Source organism: Limulus polyphemus, unplaced genomic scaffold, assembly GCF_000517525.1.
Source record: "Limulus polyphemus unplaced genomic scaffold, Limulus_polyphemus-2.1.2 Scaffold1005, whole genome shotgun sequence".
Taxonomy (NCBI): domain Eukaryota; kingdom Metazoa; phylum Arthropoda; class Merostomata; order Xiphosura; family Limulidae; genus Limulus; species Limulus polyphemus.
In genome coordinates this window covers 253,100-263,488 of record NW_013666615.1, presented here as the reverse complement: position 1 = coordinate 263,488, position 10,389 = coordinate 253,100, and the positions used below count along the sequence as shown (strand labels likewise).

Genomic DNA, 10,389 nt, shown 5'->3' with positions numbered 1-10,389 from the left:
AAAACTAGGTGACAGTTGTATCTTAACCTTGGGATCTACGACTTGACCGAATAGTCAGAATATAGAATATTCTTTTTAAAAACTAGGTGACAGTTAACCTTAACCTTGGGATCTACGACTTGGCCGAATAGTCAGAATACAGAATATTCTTTTAAAAACTAGGTGACAGTTAACCTTAACCTTGGGATCTACGACTTGGCCGAATAGTCAGAATACAGAATATTCTTTTTAAAAACTAGGTGACAGTTGTATCTTGACCCTGGAATCAATGACTTGGCCGTAAAGTCAGGATATAGAATATAATTTCCTACGCTTTGAAATAAAGCCTCGTAGTTCTCTAGGAACAGTGAATACATACAAATATAACAAGCTACATTTAAAAAGTATATCCAGGTTTGGTTTGTTTTGAATTTCGTGCAAAGCTTCACGAGGGCTATCTGCGCTAGCCGTCCCTAATTTACGAGTGAAAGACTAGTGGGAAGGCAGGTACTCATCACCATACACCGCCAAATCTTGGGCTCCTCTTTTACCAACAAACAGTGGGATTGATCGTAACATTAAAACGCCTCCACAGCTGAAAAGGCGAGCATGTTTGGTGGGACGGGGATCCAAACGAGCGATCCGCAGATTGTGAGTTGGGTTCCCTAACCACATAGCCCAAAGTATCTCAAGTTAAATAATTGAAATTTAACGCATGTTTTAAAATATGTTGACTGGTCATCACTGTATGTTTTTTTACTGAACATTTAGTACTTCTACAGAATTTTATGTAAAGCATGACGATTTATCTGGCAAAATATTGGAATGATGCTACTGTTGTGGATATGGTAAAAGACGAAAACTGCATTATGAAACTTGATGAAAATTCGAGCATATTATTTCACTGTGAATGTTTCCTGTACGAAGAGTACACATCATAAATGGAGTTTAAACATACAAGTATTGGTATATTATAATAATATAGTTATTACGAATCTTTGCTTTCTTCCCATTCACGAAACATAGTCTCGAAATAAACGAATCCTTCCTTATTCGTGGATGCTTTGAATTTTACTAGAAAAATATGTATTTAAATGTTTGTAATTAATAAATATATAAAAACTCTTTTCTCTCCGCCAATTCTGTGTAATTACCTGAATATATCTATATAATAGTTTTCGTCCATGGCTGCTAATTTTTAAATCAATTGAACATTATTAAATTATAGTTAAATTTTAAAAAATTGACAAGTTTTACTTCCGTGTAGTAGTCCATCGTTGGCTCAGCGGTAATCTTTAGGGTTTATAACGCTAAAAACGAGGATTCGATCCGTGCGGCAGACAGCGCAGTTAGCCTATTGTGTAGCTTTGTGCAAAAACTCACTTCCATGTAGGCCTAAAGCCATTTTAAAAATAATATTTGTGTGTGTGTGTTATGTAGATGTTGATTTTTTCCACTTTCCGTGTTACTTGAAGTCTCCATTATGCGATTCTTACCACATACACGTTTATTATTGTACGTGAAGATAAACTTTGACGTTTCTTGCATTTCACGAGGCAAAGATAACTTTATTACATTTAGCAGTTGTGAAACATATATTTATACTTCGATTTTTTCTGTTTTGCTTTATCAACTAGTCGTTATACACTTAGCAGTGCCTTAAAATGCGACATCGAAATTAAACATAGTAAATTTAGTACAATATTTCATACACTAATGTAAAGTACAAAAAAATACGAAAGAGAGACCCATCACTGATGCATAAGACCGAAATATGTTTCGCAACCAGTAAACCAGGCAGAATTACAAACGTTAATTGCATCATCTCTAGAAGCTACAGCTGTGTGTATAACCTAGGTGTTTCATTACTCAACAACTGACACTCCTTCCAGTTTGTCTTAAAGTCAACTAACTTACCAACGATACTCTTGTATTTTTATACTATGTTATTCTTATAACAAACAAAAGTAACATCAAGTTATATGTCTGGAGTAAGGAAATAATTCTACAACTAAAAATGACTTAAGCTCCAGAAAAACTTTACCTGTATTTCATCTTGTGTCCCTCAATAGCTCAGCGGTAAGTTTGAGGGCCCACACCGCCAAAAATCAGGTTTCGATACTCGTGGTGGGAATAGATAGCCCATTAGGTAGCTTTAGGCTTAATAACAAACTGAGTTTGTTTACCCACGACTTATGGGTTAAACGTTTTACCACTATACGACTAGTACAAACCAGTACGTTGGTAAAATAAACATTTTTTCTGGAGTTCTAAGTCGTTTTTACTTGTAGACTAATATAAAAGTATTATATCAATAATTTTTAATATGCCTTTCTGTGGAGTTAGATATGAACTACTTGTATCACAACTAATCTTTTTGTGGAAATAGTACAAAACTTGCGCAGTCTTGTATGACGTGTTTTAAAACGATAAACTTTACAATATTTTATGTAAATTGAAGTGCAAAACTATATTTATTCTCAATAGATTCTAATTTGGAATTGATAAATGTGTCTTAGATATTCTGGTGATTGTATTAATGTGTTTCAGGCTATAATAATGTCACAATTTTGCATTTATTGGAGAAATGTCACAATCTAGAAAGTGTAATTGTTTTTATAAGTTATGATGTGCCCCCCCCCCCAGAAGGTGTCTTCTTATATGCTTTTTGTTCTTTTTCATAATTTGCAGAAACTAATTTTTGTCATATAGTTTTTTCTTCTTTTTCTTTAAGCAGTAAACTTTAGAAATATAATTTTGTAATACCGATTATGTAGCTCGTAAGAGATCACGTTATGCGTGTTTTAACAGGAAGTTTTCTCGACACGTTGAATGTGAGTGCATTAGATAAACACTAAATTTGTAAATGTTTTGTTTTAAATTGTGAAGTATTGTGGGATATATTTTGTGTATGATGTTGTTTATTACAAGAAGGGTTTTAATGCAGCGTGTATTATTATTATTATATATATCTGTGATAGTACCTTCCATTATATAACCAAAATAGTGTAATTTAAACAAAAAAGGAATTGTTTTGATTGCAGTTTCAACTCGCCTGTTTAGCTATTTCGTTTCATGTGTTAATGTAGGAATTATTATACAAACAGTAAGTACTTCTTCATGTCTGTACAGCTTTGCTTTGTCATGATTAGATACATCAATCAGATCTTTTAAACATTAATAAAAACCAATGAATGAAAACTTTGTTGTTTCTCTATCTTGGTGTTTTGTTGATTGTTCCTCAAATCTTCAATACAACAAATTATGTACGAAGATCAGCCATGGAACGCTATTTCATTTAGGAACTTATTTTCTGATAAAATAGTTGTTGGCGTTATCTTTCTTTAGTACAGTAAACATACTGATGAGAAAGGATAATTTTATGCCTGTTTTTGACTTAAAAGAGACTAGGAGATTGTAATTGGGCATGTCTCTGTTTCCTAGGGCAGTCCTCACTCAAATATACCCTATAATGAATAAAAAAAAAAGCTAAGATTAAAATATTTTTTCAGTTATTTGTATATTCTAAAAATGTGTAACAAGTTACAAAATTGATTGTCATTGGTGCACATAGGTTTTAGCCAAGTGCTTACTTGTGAAAGTTACAAAATTGACTTGTCATTGGTGCACATTAGGTTTTAGCCAAGTGCTTACTTGTGAATCAAATTATAATTTGTTATCAAACATTTAGATAAAACTTCTTATTCTATGTAGCTTTAGATTATTTACTTGAATGCAGAGTTAGCTTACAATAAGCTATTTATCATATTACAGTTCAGGTTTTTCATGTCAAACTTATTCTATGTAGCTTTAGGTTAATTACTTCAATGCACAGTTAGCTTACGTTAAGCTATTTATCATATTACAGTTCAGGTTTTTCATGTCAAACTTCTTATTCTATGTAGCTTTAGATTAATTACTTGAATGCGCAGTTAGCTTACAATAAGCTATTTATCATATTACAGTTCAGGTTTTTCATGTCAAACTTCTTATTCTTTCCAACAACATTACCATACATCTTAGCAATGTATTATTAATATCAAATAATTAGAATTGTGCAACTTCGGAGTTGGTTAAATGTTTCTTTACTCACGTGTTATCAGTGGTAATCGTTTCAGCCAGCTTATTTTTTCTTTTCCTTGTAGGTTACAAAATCTGTGTTCGTTAAGTTGTATGAAATTAAACATCATTTAAACTTTTTTAAAATCGTTTGATAGTCAATGTACCTACCTACCTTTTCATTTAACCATTTTTTGTTATTTTGAACGATAGTTAACAAGTAGCTGTGACTGGAGAGTGATGAGTTGTTTATAACTTTTATGTCATACATGTTTATTTTTAGGTTATTTCGTGCATCAGACAGCATCGCCACAAAACAACAGTGTAATCGGCTCTGGACTGGTGTGTCCTATATGTAAGAAGAGATATTCAAGCAAGTCTAACTTGATCCAACACATGGGAATTCATAGACCTCAGAGGAAGAAATTTTACTGTGACATCTGTTTCAAAACCTTCTTATGGTCCAATAGTAGAAATGCTCACAAAAGGAACGTTCATCGAGTGTTTTGATGATGGTTATTATTTTTTGTTCATTAAGTTGTTTTGTTTGCCATCATGAGGGCAAGGATGTATTATACTTTAATCAAAGAATGTATTGGAATCAATTCTATTTCATTTCTTTGTGAATCATAACATATTCGGCAGGAAGTTTGTTATTTGGGTTTTATTAAAACCTACACTTTTACCAACAGTGTATTTGTTCATAGATTATTAACAAACCGGTTGACACAAAACGCTAACAATGCTCACCAATTGTATGCCCTGATACAAAGTTCAGTTTAGTCAGCAAGTGTTTAGTTTTCGTCGTCAATTTTCAATAGGTTTAGTTCTATGATTTGAACATTAGTAAATATGAATAATAACGGTGAATTAAATATTGTTTGCAAAAAGAAAGAACAAAATTGCTAAATGATGTGGCGTACATAAGATAATCACAAACGTGTATATGGTAGTATACCTAACGTCTGAAGTATACTCTCGTTTAACGTGTGTGAGCATGTGCAAAGAAAACCTCACAAGAAATGAAAGTAAGAAAAGTAAACGTAGAAATTAAAGTTTTAGTACGCCACTTACGTCTTTTGTATACAACCGGTTTGTAAGCCAAGCAGAGACACTCTGAAACTGACCCAATGTATTCCTCTTTTCACTGTTTGACTGTAGATCTGTAGACTGTAGGATTTATGTCTCTCGTCCCCTAGCAACAAAAATCACACTCCACACTTTAGAGCCTTGGTTGCGTTATATAAGAGACAGTCAAATCCCATTATTCGATTGGGGTTGCCAATAGATATTGAAGACTATCTCCATACCCTTTAGCCTATCATATCAAAATTAGAAACGGCTAGCGCAGATAGCTCCTGTTTAGCTTTGCGCAAATATCTGAAACAGTAAATAAAACATGAATTAAATATTAGAAAGAACTATGTTTTTTGTTGTTTTTTAAATTCACACAATTTTTTTATCGGTTGTACATAGTAAAATTTGTTTATTTTGTTTATAACTTTTCACCAGGTTTATCTGGCATCATCGGGTGAGATATAGTAAGAAGTTTTAACCTAACTGTTTAATAAAAAAAAACTGATATTTTGATTCACTCATATGTTATTGCATCTAACCTGATGATACCAGGTAAACATGGTGAAACGTGAGCAAAATAAACACATTTTACTATGTGCCACCGATAAAAAACGTGGTTGAATAAACAAAAGAGTCTTTTCTTTGTTTGTGGAACAGAATCTAAGAATCCGCTACCTTTCCTGTTCCTGTACAACTTTTCAAGGATTATTTATCTAAGGTTTGGAAAAGGTTAGAATTATGATAAAACAACTCAATTCATGTAGATAACGAATTGTTGCCTGCTTTACTTGTTATATTGTGCACTATTTAATTTTCAAGAACATATAGAGTTAAATTTTCTCCAACATTTTTACGTTTTCAATCAAATAAAATTTAAGGCTTACCATTTTCGTGTCTTGAGTCCATGCAGGTTTTTAAACGAATTACACGCAGTTTGGTAAACTAAGCCAAATATGATATTTCATAGTAATAGTTAAATGTACATGTTTTATACAAACTCAATAATCATGGAGAAAGTCAAATGAGCTGTGATTTCTTTGGCGAATAATTAACTCCCTGTGATAAGTGTTTCATTGTTTCTGTATAATGTAATTAACGTTTATGGAAGTTTCCAGTTGAACTTTCATGTATCAGTAACTGACCCTGGATGGCTTTTTCTTTCAACTCTCTGTACATGGTTGAGAGTCGTACCTTTTGATCTTTACATGGTCGCGACTGATAACTTGTTTTTATTAATATTTAGCACTTGATTTCGTATCGTACCTTTAGAATGTTTAAATAAAGCATCAACAAAAACAAATGCCTTAAAAGTATTTTAATCATGTTTATGTACTCTAATTTTATTAGTATTATTTTATGTTTTTTAGCTTTAAAAAGCTTTTGCTTTATCTCCTCCAGTAATATACAAGTTACATTTGGTTGTGTCTTATAAGTATTCAAATATATTCCTACACTTTACGTTTCAGAATGATGTAAATCATCAAGATCTATTACTTGGCATCCTATAACAAAAACAAATTTTACTTTATTGAAACAAACACCCGAATTACAAAAAATGTCCGTTGTTTGTGGTAGAATATTGTAAAAAAATATTTTATTTTATTTTAGGTCTTAGATCCGGCAGACTTGGTCGCCCTCGTCGCTCAGAACAGACCATTTTCAGACGAGATTTAGTATGCCCGATTTGTGGGTTAGACTACGCCCAAAAAAGTAGTCTGCTCAACCACATGAACATTCATCGACCACAGAGAAAGAAATATTATTGTGATGTATGCAACAAATCATTTCTTTGGCCGAACAGTCGAAACCTCCACAAAAGAACTGTGCATGGTTATAAATTCTAATAGATGTTAAATCTACAGAATGATTGTTGGTAATTTTACATTATTAGTTAGTTAGAGCTACAAAAAGAGTGTCCAGGATCGTGTGTTCTTAGTATTGTTAAATCTACAAAAGGATTGTCCCTGGTTCTGCATTCCTAGTAGTATTTCATCTACAAAAAACTGTGCTTTTTTATAATTAAATCCTAAGAGTTGTTAATCCACCCAAAATCTATGCTTGGTTCTGAATTTTTAATATTGTTAGATCTACAAAAGAACTGTGCATGATTCCACATTCCCAACATTGTTATATCCATAATAAAACTATTCATGGGTCTACATTCTTAGTATTGTTAGTTATACAAAAGAACTGTGCATGGATCTGCATTCTTAATATTGTTAGATCTACATAAGAATGGTTCATCAATTTCCATTCATAATATTTGTTTTAGATCTACAAAAGAACTGTTCACAGTTCTACATTTTTAGTATTGTTAGATCCAATAAAGAACTGAGCATGTATCTCCATTCTTAATATGGTTAGATCCAAAAAAATCTAACTGTTCATGGTTCTACTTTCTTGGTAATCTTAAGAATCATAACACTACAGTGCTTGGTCCTACATTCACACAGTTTTGTTAAATCCACAGAAGAAGTGCTTTAAAGAACACTGCTTGTTTCTGAACTGTGTATAGTTCTATATTCATGGGTTTGTTAGACCTACTAAAAAAAAAGTGCTTGATTCTGTTTTTTAAATAAAAAAGATGTGCATGGCTCTACGTTCATAGTTTTTTAGTTTCACGAAATCCCAGTATTTGAGTCTGTATTTCAGTTGGATCCACTTAAGAGCCACACATTATTTAACTTTATTATTTAAATAAACAGTTAGGTGAGTTTATACATTTCAAGCATTGTTAAATCCACAAAAATGTATATTATGCTTTTACATTTTAAGCATCCTTTGATTCTAACAAGTTTTATACCAATATTTGGGCCAGGTTAACTACTTAAGGCACTGATTTAAATCTACTTATTGTACTGGAAGTACTTATATCTGTGTTGATTTATTGTTCAGTGATTTATCATCACAATTCAGTACTTTGATTAGTTTATACCTCCTTTAGTAACCAAATATTAAGTTGCTTCAGTTCTTAATAATGAATAAGATGCTTGTATTTATAGTATCAATTAAAAGACAAACAAGTACCCAATACTGGGCTATATGGGTACTTCAAATATTTTTTTCATACCTCAGTGCCATTACATAATGTTGAAGTATAGTTTATATGCAAGGTAATAATCTTGGGAATTTGGGTGCTAGTGTTACCATACTATTTTATGGTACACTTTCTAATCAACTACATGTGATTTTATAAAGATAGTGTGATGCATTATCATGATATTGAATGAGTGATAGGAATTTTGTATCCTTCCAATGTTCTGACACTGCGTTGTACTTCATATTGTCAATAAAGTCCTTAAGAATCTGCATTAACTGTTCAAAACAATTACATCATTGTTATGCACCTTTTTTTTTATTGTAGTGACTATATTTTATACTGAAAATTAATAAGTAATTTAAAAGCTCTTAATGGAATTTTACCAGACCATATTTTGAAGCTGTCATGGTGTTTAAAACAATTTAAAACTTTGCATGCAGAATTAGTGACGTTTTTTAAAAAAAATGGTTTCCATTTTAGAATTTAGCTTTATTATTAACTTCTATATCTTCAAATAAATCTAAATTCACTGTACTTATGGCACATAAAACCATATTTAAATACCATCTTTTACACTCATTTTGTAGAATTTATTAGTTTACCAACATGCTCTTCAACGGCATGTGTTATCAGTTAGTTGCTCCGAGAATGCTGTGGTACATTGGCGAAAGCTCGGTGTGCACGTAGATATGTACAACGTACACAAACTTTACTTGATGGAAGTAATTGTCTATTACTTTTTAAAATTCTAATTGCTTAGTAGAGTCTAGAATTCATACCAAATTAAAATGTAATGTTTATATTACTCCATAAAGTTTCTTCGTAAACTTTATACCTCAGGGTCTTTAGAACAGTGCCAGTCTTCTTCGTATAGTGAGCAGAGAAATTAAATTATTTAACAGGTTACTCTACATGGGTTTGTATAGCAAGCAGATAAATCAAATTATTTAACAGATTACTCTACATAGGTTTGTATAGCAAGCAGAGAAACTAAATTATTTAACAGGTTACTCTACGTAGGTTTGTATAGCAAGCAGATAAATCAAATTATTTAACAGATTACTCTACATAGGTTTGTATAGCAAGCAGAGAAATCAAATTATTTAACAGTTTGCATTAGATAGGTTTTTCAGGAGGACATGTACTGTTGTGAGATTCAAGTTTTGAAAAACTAGAGGTAAAAATCTTGAATGTATTTTAATTTTACTTCCGATTTTAACTCGCCAATACGAGGTACCCTAAACGTGAAAAGCTCCAAACAGTCGCATTTTCTTGCCCGTGTTTAAGACCGCTATGTTTCAGGAAACTTTGGTAATTTCTTATCATAAGTGTATCTTAATACCATTCCACATCAGTATTTTAATACCTCATATCAGACAATAATATCGTTTATTTTAGATTCATGATGGTAGAAAAACACGTAGGTTCAAGAAGTCTTGATAGAAATGAATAAAAACCCTATAACCCGAGCGCTTTCGAAAGGTGGATCTTTCTTCTTCAGGGGCAAACTGGGATGGTAGTAGTGAAGTTAGATTTGAATTAATGAATTCGAAATTACTGAAACGTAAAACGCTGCAAGTAACCAACGTCAACATATTTCAAACTGGTGGAAGAAATGTTATAAACATTGTAGAAATTATTATTTTGCTTAGAGAAATTTTATTAAATAAAACCATTTTAAAATATATAAAATTGTCTTCTGGGAGAAACTTATCAAGTAGAATTAACCCAATTTAACTGGAAAAAGGGATGTAAAAAGAAACAATGGCTTACATTAGGTACTTCCATATATGCCCCCCAGTGGCACAGCGGTATTGCTGCGGACTTACAACGCTAGAAACCGGGTTTCGATACCCGTTGTGGGCAGAGCACAGATAGCCCATTGTGTAGCTTTGTGCGTAACTTCAAACATCAACTTCCATATATAAATTAGAAAAAAAAACGACAACATAATTATCAGAACACACTGAAGAAAACAAATTGAACGTCTCAAAATTTTAATACATATCAACAGTCTACAAGCAACCATCAAAAATAGACGTTGACCAAGCAGGAAATTATTCTTATGGTGAGGACGCCTTTTACAAGCTAGCGAAGCATGATTATCATTGTATTTGTTGTTAGACATTAGTATTACATTATATTATTGAGCTACATAATTTTTCTAGTACCTTAGGAATCTTCAAGAATTAGAAAAGTGTATAATAATAGTATTCCAAGTACACTATATTTGG

At 31.9% G+C, this 10,389-nt stretch overlaps 2 long non-coding RNA genes across 3 annotated transcripts in view; both read left to right on the top strand.

The window, feature by feature from the left end:
- Positions 1-93, top strand: part of LOC111086303 — a 6,780-nt gene extending 6,687 nt beyond the window's left edge. The window contains exon 3 of the long non-coding RNA XR_002611029.1: positions 9-93. This is a non-coding gene — a long non-coding RNA (uncharacterized LOC111086303). The remainder of the gene's footprint in view (positions 1-8) is intronic.
- A 443-nt stretch (positions 94-536) lies between these two features.
- LOC111086302 lies at positions 537-8,446 on the top strand. Of its 2 annotated transcripts, XR_002611028.1 has the most exons (3): positions 539-3,085; positions 4,322-4,553; positions 6,724-8,446. It is a non-coding gene; the product is annotated as an uncharacterized LOC111086302 (long non-coding RNA). The 2 variants fall into 2 exon arrangements; XR_002611027.1 differs by having other exon boundaries at positions 537-4,553.
- The last annotated feature ends 1,943 nt before the right edge of the window (positions 8,447-10,389 follow it).